The sequence below is a fragment of the Mytilus galloprovincialis genome, chromosome 10, assembly GCF_965363235.1.
Source record: "Mytilus galloprovincialis chromosome 10, xbMytGall1.hap1.1, whole genome shotgun sequence".
Lineage (NCBI taxonomy): Eukaryota > Metazoa > Mollusca > Bivalvia > Mytilida > Mytilidae > Mytilus > Mytilus galloprovincialis.
In genome coordinates this window covers 52,887,525-52,907,305 of record NC_134847.1, presented here as the reverse complement: position 1 = coordinate 52,907,305, position 19,781 = coordinate 52,887,525, and the positions used below count along the sequence as shown (strand labels likewise).

At 31.8% G+C, this 19,781-nt stretch overlaps 1 long non-coding RNA gene across 1 annotated transcript; it reads left to right on the top strand.

Moving 5' to 3' along the window:
- Window positions 1-6,863: 6,863 nt before the first annotated feature.
- Window positions 6,864-18,150, top strand: LOC143049229 (uncharacterized). The gene is made up of 4 exons (XR_012970137.1): window positions 6,864-6,974; window positions 13,128-13,361; window positions 13,672-13,815; window positions 17,911-18,150. It is a non-coding gene; the product is annotated as an uncharacterized LOC143049229 (long non-coding RNA).
- The last annotated feature ends 1,631 nt before the right edge of the window (window positions 18,151-19,781 follow it).

The window sequence follows — 19,781 nt, the reverse complement described above, 5'->3', positions numbered from 1 at the left end:
TTTGATTGGTCTAACTGCATGCTATTTTGTAATACCAAAGATTTCCTCCCGGCCAGACCATTGGTGTCAAAAAGTATTTTTAGCCAAAAAAGTCATATACGACATTTTGGAAGCCCAGCGACGATTTGTCGAAGACGCAGAACCGTAGCATCACTGTCCAAGGTTAGGGGAGTAATGGTGCATTCCAACAAGATTTAACCCCGCAACTTTTTTTATCTGTTTATCCATCCGTCCCATGTGATTTAGGGTCTTTTACCTTTCCCTTTCGCCGTAGATTTACAGGCCATCTGGCCATGTTATCATTGGGGACCTTAATATAATTCAACACGAACATCTCAAAAATGTGATGTCTCATAGTCCTAAGTTTTGTCAATCTAAACACATCAATTTTAATCATAACTACAAAATAATTATGGATTCCATTGAGGACTACGTTCAATATAAAAAAGAAGATGTGGCATGATTGCCAATGAGACAACTATCCACAAGAGACCAAAATGACACAGACATTAACAACTATAGGTCACCGTACGGCTTTCAACAATGAGCAAAGCCCATACCGCATAGTCAGCTATAAAAGGCCCCGATATGACAATGTAAAACAATTCAAACGAGAAAAATAACGGCCTTATTTGTATTAAAAAAATGAACGAAAAACAAATATGTAACACAAAAACAAACGACAACCACTGACTTACAGGCTCCTGACTTGGGAAAGGCACATGCATAAATAATGTGGCGGGGTTAAACATGTTAGCGGATCCCAACCCTCCCCCTAACCTGGGACATTTGTATAACAGTACAACATAAGAACGAACTATAAAATCAGTTGAAAAAGGCTTAACTCATCAGATGGACAACAATACAAGTGGACGTGTCCGGGTACTTGTACATTTCAAGCATGGACTATCTGAGAAGAAATTTAACTGAACACTTTGTCAAAGTGGGCCAAAACATTCAGGTCTCTGATGAAATATCGCATTCATAATTTAAAAAAGTGTGTGAACGATCGACCAACGTGCGTTTCCAGGGAAGAAGAAGCTAAAAAATATCTTTTTTCTCTTTACCATAAACATGTAGTTGTTCCTGCATAGGAAACTTCAATTATTTTGTCATTGTATGCAAATCTGACTATTACGAGTGTCGTGTAAAAGAATAAGGAATAAATGAGCACTCGAGTAATCCAATATACAAAAACATATCACTTGACAAGGATATATGAGATTTTGGCGAATCATAAGTTCTCAATTGCTGTAATGAGCATTACATTGAGCAGCAAATTGGAGTTCTTACATTGTTTGTATTGGATACCGAAGTTTCACAAAATTCCGTACACACAACGGTTCATTGCCAGCTCATCTGCATGTTCAACGCAAAAATGTACTTTAGATTGACAGACGTTCATGCGCAGTAAAATAGCATCTTCAGAAATTCTGTGAAACTGTTTACTCGCGTATTGGTATTAATCATAAGTGGGTTCTAAAAAACTCTAAAGAACTAATGGATTATCTTCAATCTGGATCTTTCTCTGAAATTATTTTTGACAATTCGTCTTAAAGAAATAATCCACGATGCTTTTCAACATTAAAAGGGTAGCACACGCTATATAAAGTTATTCTTTTGTGATACTACACGGAATATTTTGTTAATAGTGAACAAAAAAGTAAAACAATCTACACAAAGGTACAAGTGATCGATATACTGGAGTTTCTTACTGACAACATACATGTATATGTTGAATTTGGAAGAAGACTTTTTTAGTCAGGTTCTTTAGACTTGTTTAGACAAAAACAAGATGATCAAAGAAACCAGGTCATTTAATTCCACATTGAGATATATTGATGATGTTCTTTCTATTAACAATCTAAACTTTTCTGATTGGTTGTATTAACATATTCTCTGGAACAAGAATTAAAGAAACAACAGATACGGCTTCCTTTGACTTATTCTTAGACTTATTGATACCTTGAATTTGACATAAGCAGTCAGCTTAGTACCAGAAACTATGAGAAACGAGACTATTTTAATTCCCCAGCTCATTCGGTATTAAATAGCCTGCAGGTGCATTACTATAAAACGTCACCAGTGTCTACGTAGGAATTTGATGAACCAGGGGTATGTCAAAATTTATGTGCTCGTTTTTCTAAAACAATTTTATTGGAAGATAACAAGACCTTGTTGATGAATATTCAGTTTCGACTTACCAAATAATAAGCGATGGTTTTGAAGAATAGTTATTACTTTTACTGCTTATTCTATTTTTGGTAAATTTCGTTGGCTAAGGCTCGGTATTGATACATCTCGTCATTGTACTGGCGTGTGTTATTGTACCAAGTGGTATTGCGCTATGGTAATTTCTATGTATTCCTGTCTTCTTTGTTGACATATTTAATTGCTTTAATAGTGATTACATTATAACACATTCACGAGTGTCATTCGGTTTAACGAGAGAAATGATCGTGAAAGATTATCTAACGGTGGTCAAGTATTGCGAGACGATCGTGAAAGCTCTGGTACCGGATCGTGAAAGATATTTAATGTAAATTCTAGTTCAGAATCTGTGAAAAAATCGCTCAAAACGCGGGAAAATTCCAAACAAAAAAACATGTCTGTCAAAATGGTTTAACTTCGTCAACATTACTGTGCAATAAGATAAAGAAAATATGCAGTACTTTATGAAAAAACACAAAAGCGTAATGTATGTCTATAGAATTAATTAAAAAAAAAAACACGCTATGTGTACCTAGTATAATGGTCATATTTCAATATATCCTGATATATTTGAAATTTAATCTTTGGAGTATCTGATAGTACAGTAAAATTAAAGTATGCTCTTGCCTTTAAACAGTTAATTTGTTTATGAAAACCTTTGAATTTTGTTGCATTTTCATCAAACTTGATCGTGAAAGATCAAGCAACGAATAATGTTGATCGTGAAAGATAATGCGTGACCAGACTTAATACTTGTAATATTTCTTTTACCACTTGATATACCTACAACTGGTTCAAGCCTGTAACTCTTTTGATAAGAATGAAATATTATAGCTATCATATTTTTTTTTTAATTCAACACTTTACCTCGGAAGTAAAGAAACACAGCTAAAAACGTGTCTAAATCAGTGTGAAAAATTCAGCTCTGAGAATCGGTCTAGTACAATTCGGACAGACCGCCACTATTTAGCCAATAATATTGGTATGCAACGTTTTAACCAAAATGTTAACCATCAACCAAAAGCTTATAGCAAAAACATAATCTTTCATGAGCAATTTAACGATAACCAACATTTTGTGCAACAGTACTTTTTTAAGTTCTATGTATCTTTATATACAACGTAGCAGATGTGGATTGATTTCCAATATGATAATTATATACTACAGACTAAAGAATACCAGGGCGCAAATGCTGAAATGTCTCTTCTGCTTTACTTATGTTAGTATATTTGTTGGATCTGTACTATTAAGGGTTTTACTAGAAGTGTCAAATACGTTTAAAATTGTCATTAGCTAATAAAAAGAGGTCAAGGTTAGATGAACCATGCATACAGATCTCTACAAACATCCCGTAAACCAAATATAGGTGTTCCGATCCTTACAGTACCTTTGAAACTGACAAATGTAAAAGTAATGTTTGGACAATTAATTCGGAACATAAGGTCGAAAGTATATGTGTAACAAAAAATTTGTTCCGGCGTGACATTTGTTCCGTCAGAACAAATTTCATAGGAAATATGTTCCATCGGAACTTATATCACAGAAAATTTGTTCCAGCACTATAAAATTTGTTCCGGAACTAATTTGTTAACTTCATGTAAAATAAGTTCCGGAACAAAAATCACAGCTCCATGAGTTTTGTTCCAATATTAAAATTTGAAAAAAAAGTGAAATGTGTTCTTGTGATATTAGTTTTTCACGAAAAAAAATTTCGGGAATCAATGAAAATGTTCTGCTCGGACCTATTTCACAGAAAATGTTACACTACAAAATTATATAAACGTAAGCTGGATGCTGTACTATGCTTGCAAGGGGTACATTTTTTTATTGTCGTATTTGTTATTTCTTTTTCATTTCATTTTCTGAAAATATTAATACTTTAAAATGCTCAAATTTATTAAGGATCTTGGCCAATGTCGTATTTCTCAATACCAATAAAACATATTAATCATCATATAATTGAAGATTAATATGAACGTCTTAGTAGCACAAGATCTTTCACGATCCTTTTCACGATTTTCAAAAAGCGGAACGTGATCTTTCACGATCCGAAAAATAAATTTTGTACATATTTCTATTTTTACAACGTTTCAGACTATGTTTATACAAAATAACTATAAGAACCATTTGATTCATTCAAAAAGAATGCCCTTATTCGGAGAAAAGTAGTTTATTTTATTTGAATTTGTGAAAAAAATCATGTTTGTTTACATTTTTATGTCATTGAAATGTCGAGAAGCAGTCTGCCTTTTGTTGTTTTGTAAAAACTATGTACTTTTAAAACTGGATTTTCTCACATACTGATCATAATGTTGAACCATTTTGACAGACAATTTTATTTTGTTGTAAATTTGTCTGTGTAATTAATCAAGTAAGATTATTTACTGGCCTTTCATATGTCTTCTCAATTAAATGTCTTTCACGATCCGGTACCAGAGCTTTCACGATCGTCTCGCAATACTTAACCACCGTTAGATATTCTTTCACGATCATTTTGCTCGTTAAACCGAAAGACACCCGTAACATTGTTGACTGATATACCCATATTTTTGACATTTTTACCTAATATGTTCACTAATCGTTGTAAATTTATTGGAATTTTATGCAAATTTCATACAAATGAGAGGTTACGCTAGCTATAAATTAAAACCAGCATTAATCCGCCACAAGAAATTGTCTGTACCAAGGCAGAATATGACAGTTGTTATCTAGTAGTCAGCACTTCGGTGTTGACATGAATATCAATTATATGGTCATTTTTATAGATTTTCTGTTTATAAAACGTTGAATTTTTCGAAATACTAAGAATTTTCTTACCCCAGGAGTAGATTACCTTAGCCGTATTTGGCACAACTTTTTGGAATTTTGGATCCTCAATACTCTTCAACTTTGTATTAATTGGCTTTTTAACTATTTTGATCTGAGCACCACTGATGAGTCTTATGTAGACTGGCGTATACAATTATAATCCTGGTACTTTTGATAACTAATATCTATTGGTTTGTTGTGTTCTAGGTTTTGAATTCCCTTCGGATTGCGACATTTTTGTTATATATATTTTTTTAGTACAGTGGTTGTCTTTAGCTCATGTCTGTTATATTTATTTTCCGTATATTACTTTTCTATACATTAGGATACTATTTTTCTTTATTTAAATGTTTTATATTATTCATCTCGGGGCCTTGTATAGCTTACTATACGGAATGAATTGTATTCATTGGTGAAGGCTATAATTCAATATATTTGTTTCAATGGACATAATACCGCATCTTTTTATTTTTAAATGACGCCACATAGCTAAAAGAAGACAGTCATACTATATAGAAGAAAAGATACTGGAAAAAAAGTCCCCTTTGAAACTTGATTTAAATTCAATAGCTACGAACGGATAGGAAGTTGATGATCAACATCTACTAGTTTTTCTAATGAGATTTGCATACGGTTATGAAAAAAAACCAGGAATTTCAAAGTTGGACGGAATACAGAAATTAGAAAACAATTAACCAAATGGTAAAGCTGCCAAGTTATTTCGTCAACTACAATAACATTTTCTCTCTAAGAAAAATGCCTTTACCAAGTTAGGAATATGACAGTTGTTGTCCATTTGTTTGATATGTTTGATTTTGCCATTTGATTAGAGATTTTCCATATTTGAATCTTTTTCTCGGAATTCAGTATTTTTGTGATGTTCCTTTTTAAAATAAAAACATTTTTGTGGTCAACTCGCTTTGAATTTTTAAATAATCAAATTCTGATGGGAAATAAGTAAATAACTTAAATACCGAACTCCGAGGAAAATTTAAAACGGAAAGTCCGTAATCAAAAAGCAAAATCAAACGATTGGATAACACATGTTATATTCATGACTTGGTACATGCAGTATTTTAAATGTGGTCATTTTTATAAATTTCCTGTTTACAAAACTTTGATTTTTTTGAAAAACTAAGGATTTTCTTATCCCAGCCATAGATTACCTTAGCCGTATTTGGCACATCTTTTTGGAATTTTGGATCCTCAATGCTCTTCAACTTTGAACTTGTTTGGCTTTATAAATATTTTGATATGAGCGTCACTGATGAGTCTTATGTAGACGAAACGAGCGTCTCGCGTACTAAATTATAATCCTGGTACCTTTGACAACTATTTACACCCCTGGGTCGATGCCACTGCTATTGGACGTTTCATTCCCGAGGGTATCACTAGCCCAGTAGTCTACACTTCGGTGTTGATATGAATATCAATAATGTGGTCATTCTGTATAAATTTCCTGTTTACAAAACTTTGAATTTTCGAAAAACTAAGGATTACCTTAGCTGTATTTTGCACAACTTTTAGGAATTTCGGATCCTCAATTCTCTTCAATTTTATACTTGTTTGGCTTTTAAAATATTTTGATATGAGCGTCACTGATGATTTCTATGTAGGCGAAATGCGCGTCTAGGCTTTCGAGTTTAGGAGAAACTGAAAATGATTGTGTAAATTATTTGATTTCTTCCGCTAAAAAATACAATAAACATAAAATTTAAACTGCGATTATCAATATTAGTTTCACCACGTGATATCAAAAATATACCTTTCAAATGTACAAGTCATGTTATAACTCATTCTGTCTTATTATGCTAAAAAATGAATAATTAAGGTAACATGACCGTCTGCTATTTAAGCTAAACATTTCAAATTGAAAAAAGATAAGTATATAACTAGCCGACATAAAGCACATCAATTCAATTTATCCAGATATAGGAATATAACTATTGATAACAGTGAGTATAGCTAAATAAATTAAAAATAGAAACGATATATAATGCAGTTCTTCTATTTCGGATTAATTCTAATAAATCGATTTTATTAACTTTTTAGCACCATTTAGCAATTTTATTGTAAAGTGGCGAGTGTGTAATAAAAATAAATGTCTTTCAAGTGCTCATTACTACGTAATATTTTGATCGAACCAAAATAGCAAAAGATGATGAATAGCATTTCGCATAATTTTAATCGGTTGATTCATATTCATTTTGCTTTATCTTGGTAATTTCAATTGTTACATTTTTTTTCTTCGATATTTTTTCTTGTATGCTACATGCTTATTTCGTCTAGATCAATTTGTATCAGCAGAATGTAAGATGTATCTCTACAATTAAGGCAACAGTAGTGTAACGGTGTTCAAAATTCATACATCCATTGAAAAAAATCAAATCTTGGTTACAAATCCGGGTTGAAATGTAACTGATAAATCCCACTAGTCTAGGTCTATCAATCCTAGTGGATTTTCAACTTCTTAAACAAAAAAAGCGTTAGACACCTGCAATATGTAAATAAGTAAGTTTAGCTTTAGACAATTGCTTTGTTTTAAAAGAAATATTTACAGAATGTTACCATACATACTTGTTGAGTAACCCCAATCTGAGATTTCCTATAAAATCAAAGACTTCTAATATAATAACTTAGGTAGTACGTAACTCGACGTTTCACCCGATTGGGGTTGGTTGTTCCCAACCGATGAATTTTGTTTAATAAGTCGCTCAAGTTTTAACTTGAAGTTAGTGTTCTAAGATTTAAATTCTGTGTCAACTTAACCCTTTATGGAACAATAGCCGAAATAAATTGAATCAACGTGTAGTTGCAGATGATTTCAGAAGATGAAAGGATAAGTTTACTGGTCATAACCTTTATCAGCCCAATGAATGATTCAAAATATTTTAACATTGTGGAATGTGAAAGGTTTTCAAAGTGATTTTCTTTTATCAAAAAGTATTAGAGAAACAGATTCTTACTTTATGATAGTTACTTGAATTTGGGATTTATTTAATTTTGATAGATAAATTATCAACTTTAAAGTTCATGGCAAGTCTCGACCTTTACGTGGGGTTCGTGTTGTTTATTCTTTAGTTTTCTATGTTGTGTCATGTGTACTATTGTTTTTCTGTGTGTCTTTTTTCATTTTTAGCCATGGCGTTGTCAGTTTGTTTTAGATTTATGAGTTTGACTGTCCCTTTGGTATCTTTCGTCCCTCTTTTACAATTCAATAGTTTAATTATCTCGATTTGATCTATCCGATAATTCTTTATTACCAATGTTACAAACTATATCTAAAACTTGCACTGGAATCTTCATCCAAGGCATATTAAATAAATACATGATTTGACAAAAATCTTGTATTATTAATCACGTGATACTCCAGATCCCGCCTAAATAGCTATTGTCATAAAAGCAGGTATAAACACGCATCATTATCATACCATACGATAGATTTGATTTAGCCATCATGGATTTAATGCCAATTATTTTTTCAATAGACTACGCGGATGAATGCATTGTACAGTCGCTCTATAATTATTGTGACAAGGCTTGCTAGTAGTCGTATAGAAAGATTACAAACATAACCACTGGCACCCATCGTCATTTGAAGGTTGTAAAGTTGAACATGTTGAAGAGCATAGAAAATGTAAAAGACTTATATTACCTTTGTAAATAAACCGATCATACTATGATTCATAGTAACCAGGATTTAAATTTTGTATTGTAATTTCTTTTCCAAGTATTTAAACGTAGAACAGACTTGTTAGTAACCATTACTTTTAATATTCATGTAGGTCATTATTCCTCTCGAATGTATTCATTTATCAGTTCTGAATGCATTATGTATATATCTATCAGTTTTTTGTGTTTGCATTACATATCATTGTGCTGATAAGTACACATTTAAACTTTTTAATACTATTTTAAAAAGTCGCGTTTCATCCTTTTATAATGTTTTGTATGCACATGGTCGTTTTTTCGTGTTGTTATACAAACAGCTAACACTAGGTTATGAATTTCGAAAAGAAAAATGGACGGCTTCTTTGGCTTTAAATAGTATACCGCTTGTACTATCTCATTGGAACTACTGATTCTCTTAGGACTATGACGGGTTTTAAACACCGTCAATTCGATACTTTTGGTTATTTTATCTACAGTAAAATGCAAACTTTCAATTTATATACAGGTACTGCAAGGTGTTTAAGTGTATTGTATGTCATTTATCTTTACAGCAATCAGTTGTTGATCGAATAATTAAACAAAAAGGGCAATGTTGTGGTACATGATGCATTACTGAACGAACTTGTATTAAATATATTAACTAGCTAAACATAAATTCAGAAAATAATTCATGGAAGCTATAGATTTATTTGACAACCCTCAAGATAAAATTCACATTTCACGGTGTTATTGTCCAACAAATATATGGCTTCCATGTATTGTTTCGATTCTAATAGGAGAAAATTCGGTAATTTAAAAATTGAAGCGAAGGTACTATTGTTGTATGTATTGCTGTTCTAATTTACCGCTGTGAGATAAAAGCTACAAATTGCAAATAAATGTAAGTCTCACTTGGGTTATTTCTTAAATATCAAATAGATACCATGTGTTCAATTCTCATAATTCTAAACCCAACATTTTATTTTCTTTGCCTACTATTTACTGACAAATCCAGAGTTGATAGTAACCAAGGAGTGAGCCGCCATGTTGACTTGGTGAAATCCACAAATGAGCGAATAATACAATAGAACAAAATAATGAAACAACAACATCCGAAAAAAACCTCTATTTATCCAAACTAAAGACGTATACGTAACGGAACATTTTCCAGCTTCATTGAGAGAGAGAGTTTTCATTTGTATGACATTCCTATCGATGGTCGGTGGTTTTCTCCGGGCACTCTGCCTTCCTCTATAAAAAAATATTGGCCGCCACGAAATACCCTAAATGCGATGCTCAAAGTGGAGTTCAAACACAAGAAAAAAACAATCAATCAATAATTCGTATGTTATGACAAGACGATAATGCGCTAAGATCATTCATGAAAGAAGTAGGGGCAATAAAGCTCTTATTTGGCCAAAACATTACTGCAAATTATAAAGTTATCATACATATTCTTCAATTACTGGAAACTTCTGTTCGTTTTTGTGAAAACAGTACATATCATGACGTAATTGTGATGTAATCAAATAAAAATCTTTATAATTAGGTCTTTCCACTTTTCCGTGGAAAGACCTATTGGATTTCTTCTGATTATTTTTTTTTTCTTCCGCCTAATTTTTTTCCTTCGCTGTTTTTTTGTTTCGCAAGATGTTGCTTAGATTTTTGGAATATGATATCGAACAGTTTATACGCTTTTGTAACCAACTCTGCTTAACCGAATACTTTCCCAAATAAGAGTTATCTCCCCGAACACTCTTTTTCTTGTTATCTATAAGGCTTTGCAACCGTATAAGAAACCGACAAATTTATTTTTCCAAAATGCTCGTTATATCCTCATGATGTTCTGTTTTATTTTGACTGAAGCCGTATAAAGATTCCATATGAGAGTTATCCCCCCTTTTATGTTTGATATAAGAATATCCATTTCTAACTGGTAAACCATAAGTGATAGAGACCTAGGGTCTATTGATTTGAGATCCTTTGTCCAAAAAAATGAAAATAAGGTCAAGGTCAAAGGTCAAGGTCATATTATAAATTTAGATTTTGGCTTATTTTCACTTATTTTCAAAAGCCTTTTAACTTATCGCCAAATTATTTTTACTAAATTGTTAGTTGCGACATGTCGTAACATGTAAATTTTAGTCGAAAGAGTACGTAGACATTTGATGCCAGTTTTGCCCCCTTTTATATCTAATATTAGTTGTAAGGTAATACAACTCATTAACAATATATAGTAGAGGCCTAGAGTCTTATGATTTGAGGTCCTTGGTTGATGACCTCGAAATTGAGCTAAAGGTCATAGGTAAATGTAACGTTCTAGATTTTGACCTTTGCTTTTACCTCATATGTATACATGATCAAGACATGGGACTTAAATTAGATTGCAAGCAATGTGATCTAGAAAAAGACAACCGGAAGTGACCTTGTGTAAACCGGAAGAGGCTATATTTTGTACTTAATTAATGAAAAAGTATATAGAACCATATATTTTTGGAATCAGTGTCAAGTAAACAATAAAAAATTACCGGAAGTAACATATTTTAAACCGGAAGTAAAAAATGATCTCCCTTATTTATATCTTTTTGTATAGAAACCATATATTTTTGGAATAAGTGTTCAATAAGCTGTCATTTGACGCTAAAATTGACATTTAAAACCAAATTTTAATATTTATATACATATTCACATAAAAAAGGTCTTAACTGGTGGAAAGACCATCAATGGTTCTCTGAACAATTGGTTTTTAATTTTTATTTATATTGCTTGAATATATGCACTTCTAAACATTATGTGCCAATTAGTTACCAAACATTTTATTTTCCTTTCACTGAATTTTATCATATTTTGATTTTAAACATTTTTTAAGCTCTATTACGATTTATTATCTTTATTACAAATTAGAATAGGAATAAAGGTGCTGTTATTCTCTTTTCAACGTAATGCAGTTATTAATATCACTCACATAATGCACGTCAAAACATGATAGCCAGCAATAAATATCGTATGAAAACATATTTCACGAAAGCAAGCTCATTGTAGTGAAAATTGTTAGCATTGAAGACATGTTTTCTTATTCAGTTATATCAACCTGTGTACATGTAATTTTATCTTTAAAGAGAGTTATACGACAACATCATTAAAGGATATATAATTTCATTTCGTGATAAGACCAACGCAATTTTGTGTGAATAATTTCTATACTTATTAAAAAAAATAACAAAACATTGATTTCGTATTTAAACTGTGAATTAGCGAATTGATATCACTTTACTAAATATGAAAGAAACACAATGACCTCGCAACAACATCGTAATCATGTTTCAACACATAAACAACCTTGGTTTGATTGATTATTAACACAAGAGTCTTTACGGCCCCAAAATAAATGTGAATAAACTCATCATAGAAACCAGGACTTAATTTTGTATATACGCCAGACGCGCGTTTCGTCTACAAAAGACTCATCAGTGACGCTCGAATCCAAAAAAGTTAAAAAGGCCAAATAAAGTGAAGAGCACTATTTATACTAACCATGTTTCCTTATGCATGACAAAATATGTTAAACATATTTCAAAAATCTTGCGAGGAATATGATAAAGATACTTCATTGAATTTCTGCAGTTGTAATCATACATTCACAATCTTTTACTATGTCAATTTGACCCATACAAGTTATATTGGTTAATAGATCGATTGGTATTTAATGCCATTTTTAATACTATTGGTCATAGCGTGGTTTTCGGTCTTACAGAAATACAGAAAGCAGAAGATACTTAGGCATGGAAAACTAAAACGTTTTTTTAATAACGATTCGGGAAATGCTCACAAACCATGTGCTTGATCGAACATCATTCATCATGCCTCAAATCGCTCAGCGAAGCTCGACAAAGTTTAGTTCATGTTTTAACTAATATTCTATAGCTGTATCCAATTGGTAATTCATTTCTACAATAAACAAGGGATGTAAAACAAATACAGTTACATATACAAATGATTTTATATTCAGAGTTTGTCTTTTTTATTGTCTTTTCGACGGAAAGATCAAACACCTCAAAATATTGTATCAATTTTAGGTTTCATCATTTATTTCATAAATACGTTCACAATATCCATGCACAATTCTGATCTATTTTAGGACAGTGTATCAACGTAAACGTAATAATAACTTGTTGGTTTTGTACATTTGCTCTGCCATGCATAATCGCTTAAAATCCATGTCGTACTGGCTCTGTTGGAAAGTTGTGTCATTCGCAATCAAACAATTTCTACTACATGTAATTTAAAACTTATTCACTTTCTCATGTATATTGTAACCAGGTGCTTATTTAAGCCCAGTCCAAAACAAGTTAAACATGTCTTAATTTCTTATCATTGTCTATGAAGTCATATCGTTGAAATGTTCATCTTTAATTTCTGAAAGTACAAATTCGTATTTTATTTTATTAATTTTTCAGACTTGTTATTTCGGATAAAGATGGCTATAGAAATATCCAAGATTTTGTTGATCAGCTTTATACTGATCCTAGTAGCATTTCTCTTTGATCTTATTGGATTTGCCACACCAAACTATATCACGGTTGATGCTTCGGTGATTAAAGTCAGTGCGCATGCTGGATTATGGAAAATTTGTACCACTACCCTTGGTGTTAAATCATGTGCGGATATATCAGAAACCGTGGAAGATAAAGGTATAGTATGAATAATTAATTACTAAATAATACAATGCACGACTGTTATAGTAAAATATATACATGGAGGGTTTTAACAACTTTGACTGGCTATACAGTCCTTGCACGGTCGGCTAATAGTAAAATGTTATAATGTAAATACTTATATATCAATTTTTATCAACTGGTAAACCATATACGCCGGAAATGTCGTTATCGTAAAGCCGATTATTTTTTATATGCAATCTGCACCCTCAAATTTTGATGCAACCTTTGTTATTCCATATTCTAGCATCTAAGATTAACGTTGTTATTTTTCTTCTATATATAGATTGGTTTAGAGCATGTAGAGTTATGAGTATCTTCGGATTAATTTCCCTTCTGGCTGCAGCTGTTTTGACTGGATTGAAGTTGTTCCTTCTCCGAGAGATGAAGCCAGTATTCTTTGCTGCTATTGGAACAACATTCGCTGCTGGTGGGTATACAGTGATTTTTTAAAATGTAATATCAGTAATAATGGAAAAAAAATATTGTCGGTTTTAACCAGGTTTAATGCCTAGGTCACACATTCACGGATCACCTCGCCGGATCCGCTACGGAGTAAATCTCACGGATGATCAAGGAAATAGAGTTTCCGTAGTTTTATACGGATCTTATACGGATGCACAACGGTATGACTACGGGTTTTGACGTTACATCCACGGATAATGAAGGGCGGGGTTCATTTTGGCGACATGAGTGATACGGGTTCTTACGGTAAGACACTGTAAAATACGGAAACGAAACGGTTTAGTACACAACGACACGTGTCATAATCATGTATCTGTCTGTCTGTACTATGTAGTGTTATTCGTAATCATTGGACCAATAACATGGAGCAGTTCTTGAAGCATATGTAGGATTAACCTTTCAAAGTTCTTAAATGTAGCTGAATTTTCCGCACACAATTGAGTCATGAGGGGCTCAAACTGGCCATGGATAGGGAATTCAGTCCCTAGACCACCATCTACTCGCCCTCCTGTCACCTCTACGTCTGTCATCAAGTATCTCGACCTACCTTATCATTTTGTGTCATATCAATATCCAATTCCAGTCAATTATTTGCAAGCAGCAGTTCTTCATGTTGGAGAAGCTAGCCTTATATTAGTCTGTCGTCGTTACAGACACAATAATGTGGTTTCATTATTATTAGTTTGGACCAATATTTTTGGGTTTCATGGGTACAGGTGAACAACGAATTTTAATGATCAACGAAAATCAAATTTCTATAAAGTTGTTTCCGAACTTTGAACCTTGAAATCAAATATCCAAGAAAATTCGAGGTTTCCGAATTCCACGAAAATTGGTACCAACGAAAATAAAAGAATCCACAGTATTCCGTATTTTGTCGTGTTGTAACGTAGTAAACCGTAATAGACTCTAAGAACCCTGGCTGATACCTAGCTATCCGTATTACAACGTAATAAAAACATCCCGTTACGTAGCACATTCGTAACAAATTGTATTGTGTCCTTACCAAAACAGTTGGAAAGCAGGTCACGGTTTGACCCCAAGTTTATCAGCAACAATAGAGTCACGTGACCGTGAAAATTCAGTAAAAAAACGGACGAGACAAACCTCATTTTTACTCACTAAATACTATTGTCGTAATTAAAACTTATTGACCCAACTAATTTTGAATAAACATAGTTTTTTTCTCGTCAAAACTTACACATCAAATCAAAGTCCTTTATTCTTTATTTTATCTTTAAACTTGGGGTTTGAGTGAAAATTGTCAAGTCTCCTGTTTGAAAAATCTAAATATTTACGAGGAAACTAAAAATGATGGGCTGAATTTAAATTTGATAAAGCATCTCATTAAGACAAACACTCGATATGGATATCTCGGCAATATAATGTTGGATTCGCAAACGTCAAGTTATTTTCAATACGAAGCGGTGGTTTTTATGCCGATTTGTGCAAGTGGTAATATCTTTACAAAAATTAGAAAGAAAATAAACGAAACTCGATTTACAACTATGTTATAATAATATAAAGGAGAGATACTTCCCTATTTTTCAGAGAAGGACTAAATGTAAAAATTAAAAGACAAAATATTAGTAAAAAAAAAACAATTCAGAAATGTGGATAATGGCACCTAGATCTACATGTAAACCTAAAAACCCTATCTATATTGAAATAAACTAGATCTGGCTGATGAAATATACTTTGTAATTTTTATAATTGTATATTGGATTATTCCTAGTAGAATTTTTTTAAACACTTCTGATAATATTTAATGAAATAAAACATATTTTATCATATTTGAATAATCTTTCTGAAAATTGATATAATAAATAGTACTGATCATTTATATTTTATATTTTATAAAGTGGGACCAAGGGTCACAATAACTTTCTTCAAATTAAGAGAGCCTTTAAACTCAAGCCTATGTTTCTTAGTCGAACAGTAAAATAATGCCTAGAAACTATCCTACAGAAAAGCGATAAGTTTTATACCAAAATTATTGACAGAAATTCTGTAAAAAAACATTATACTTTAAATTATAATTGAAAGTGACACGATTTTGAATTTCAGAATCATTATTATTGTAAAATTAAACTATTAGATTAGCTTGCACAGTAGCCCTTTGTCTTATTTCTCAGGCTATTTTATAGATAATGAAAGTAACCTTTTTTGGAAAAAATGGGGCTTCTTCTCTTCAGGTTGCTGTATCAGCTGCTTTACATATTTATTTAAACAAAGTATTGGATATATATTTTACCTAAATAATTGGATATTAATCTCAGAAATAAAATGAAATTGGTGGGACAAATCTTGTGCATTTTACTTTAATAACGATCAATGATGATTAAATTTGACAAGAATTTGCCATTTGAATAAATTCAATTTTGTAAGAACACATCTCTATGAATTAACTTCTTGTTTGGGTTGATAAGCTAGTTTTTGCTCTTATTATTGTAGCTTACTTAGTAAAGAGATAATAATATAAGCAAGATTTTATTTTATAAAATATAAATATAACTAACTGACCTTCATTTCCTTTTTTCATATGTTTTTTCCTATAGAATTTTCTTTGCAATGCATTTTCTATTGCTATTTTTTTGTGCTTTTGTCCATCCATAGGCTATCAATTATTTGTCAGATTTGTCAGAATTTTCCAAGACATATAGTTTCAAACGCAATAAAGAAGATCTTTGTTTGTTGTTTCACTTTTCCAATGTGTAATTTTTTTTTTAGAACGGACAGGATAAAGGAATAGCAATAACAAGCTATTTTTGTAATGTTTGTATGTCGTAAAGAAATTATATTGGTCACAAAACCTACAAATTTTAAAATCTTATTATAATAAAAGCATGACAATTTGAAGAAAATACTTTAAACGTCAATCTTTTAGCCGATTGATTGGGCGGACTTTTTGACGTAACGGACGACTGTAGCGCCATCTAATTAATTCCCTCTGCTTTTGTTGCTGATAAAGCTTGACGACAACGGACGTTTCCCAGGACTTGCTTTCCAACTGAAAACGGGGTGTAACCGTAATAGTACGTAGTTCTCCGAAACTAGCCGTACGAATAAGTACGGATTAATACGGTTTCGATACGGACTATAACGAATTAGTACGGTCTTATACGGTTTAGTAAGGAGTTACTACGGTCATTTGATCCGGGGTCAAATTTTGCGCATGTTCAAAAATTGTTAAGGATATACAAGTACTACTACGTTGTACTACGTATGACTACGAAAACAATATGGATATCTACGGACTAATACAGATTGCCACGAATGATGCCGGATAGTATCCGTAGTTAATGCGGTCTACAATCCGTGAATGTGTAACATAGGCATAAGATAAAATGAATGCAAACTTAAACATTTATTTACTGATCTCTCATAATCATAATCTAATGCTGATTTCACACGTAATTTGAATTCGATTCGCATTAACTAATACGAATTAATTCGCATTCAAACGTTTTACGTCCTAGTAACGTCAATTTTAATTCGAATTACAATGCACTTAAAATTCGCTTTACTGTCCAAACGACGTTAACTTTTAATTCGTATTCACAAAAGCGTATTTCTAATGCGAATTAGATAATTCGAATAAGCCAATTCGAATCAATTCGAATTAAAAAAAGGTTAGTGTGTGAACGCGATTTGCGAATTCGATTCGCATTCGATTCAAATTCAATTCGAATTAAATGTACGTGTGAACGGGGCATAAGTCAGAGGCTCCGCGTAATATTTATGTTCGTGATAAAATATGGACAATTTTGAAGTCAACTTAAATCATGATCATCTTTATGGATGTTCATGTGGTACAAACATCAGTTATCGATCTGGGATGCATTACACAGCTCCTGTTTTAATAGTGATATTCGAACAACATCTGTTTTACAGAAGCTTCATTAAAAGACTTTTAGTAATTTGCATCAATTGAACAGCGTTACATATTTTTTTTCTCATGTAAGTGATGTATTCAAGACTATTCAAAAAAAATCTTAACTTAAGTTAGTTATCAGTTAAACTATTGTAACACTTTTTTCTTATTCTTGCTACATTTCAGCATTCTTTATTCTTGTTGCTAATTCACTCTATGCAGCCAATCGCGACGATGTATCTGTAACAGGATATACCCCAGACTATGATTTTTCATATGGATTAACTCTAACTGCGATGTGTATTGCTGTTGTTGCTGGAATCATCATGATCGTGGATTTGTTTATGGGAACAAGTCTTCCAAAGGTCCAAAGTAATTGATTTCAATTGAACTTTTTAAAATATAAAACATATAAATAAATGTTGATATCAATTTTGTTTTATTTCGTTTTTTTTAAATTATTTTAAAAATACTATATCATATTCAATGTATATTGTATGAACCTATATCAGCACTTATTTGTTGCATTTTCACAAGAAACATTCAAGAGAAAAAACTAGTGGAACAGATAATGCACACTCTTACTTTGCACTTGATATTTAAAAAAATAGTAAAATCATAAAAAAACTGAACTCCGCGGAAAGTCAAAAAGAAAAAGTCCCTAATCAAATGTCAATATCAAAAGCTCAAACACATCAAACGAATTGATTACAACTGTCATGTAACTGGCTTGGTACATGCATTTTCTTATGTAGAAAACGTTGGATTAAACCTAGTTTTATATCTAGCAAAACCTCTCACTAAGAGTAAGATAGTTGCATCTGATTCCTGGTCAGGTTCGTGTGTAGTGTGTTGTAGATTTTTGTTTTTATTATTCAGTGGTAATTTGTTTATTTCTTAAACTCATCAAGTTTGTTGTCTATTTGATATATCTTATTTATTTATCTTCAATGTGTTTTCATATGTTAGCAATATCAAGAATTGGCAAATTGCAATAAGGTAGCGTGAACATAAAAAGCAAAACAATGTTTCTTCTTTCAGATACTGTTTGCTTTTACTTTGACATCTGATTGATGTAACTATTAAACGAAAAAAAGTTCTTTAACAGTACTCCTTATTACATACTGATAACGCAAGAATATGAATAAATAATAAACTAACCAAGTATTCACTGCATGCACAGACTGATTTATTGCCGGTCAAAGTACCATTTACAAATTAACCAAAATGAAATCCGTTAATAATGCAGAAAAAAATTCACATTTGAGAATGTGTTTTACTCTTGTATAATTCCTTTTGGTACTACAGCTCTGGTGTTTGGTATTATGATACTTGTATTATGATAATCACAGAGTGCGTTATTTCTGTGGCTTTCATCGGTTTGCATCTACGATAGGTTTGAAAATTTGACAAGTAACAGCCTAAGCGAAGGCATGTATGCTGAATAAGGTACGCCTATAAACTCGTCTCATTTTTATGACGACATAAGACACATGAAAAAGGTTTTTAGATAGAAGTATAGATATCAGCTTAAAAGGTTCATACCAATTATTGACAATCTTTATATACTACAAAATGAGAGGCAAAAGATAAAAGAACGACATTTGCAGGGATTATCAATAATGCTAAGATCATTTTTTTTTAATATAAATCGAATATGATAAATAAAAATCTTTCTTTTAAAATTTTAGAAAACATTTGTTTTCAGTCCATTTTCATTAATCAAATCTTACGTAACTGTATTTTTTTAAACGTGTTTATCTATCAAATATGTGATATTTTATTTTGATTTAATGTTCGCAAAAGTATAAATTATTCGATAAACTTTTCCCTCTGCCGTATTTAGCACATTGTTTGATTATTTTGGGTCCTAAATGCTCTTCAACTTTACATTTGTTTCGCCTTCTAATTATTTTGATCTGAGCGTCACTGATGTAGAAGAAACGCGCGTCTGGAGTATCAAATCATAAGCCTGGTACCCTTTGTAATTATTCGACCATATTAACTCATAAAAATTTCTAGAATTAAAAATAATGAATAATAATATCAACATTTTC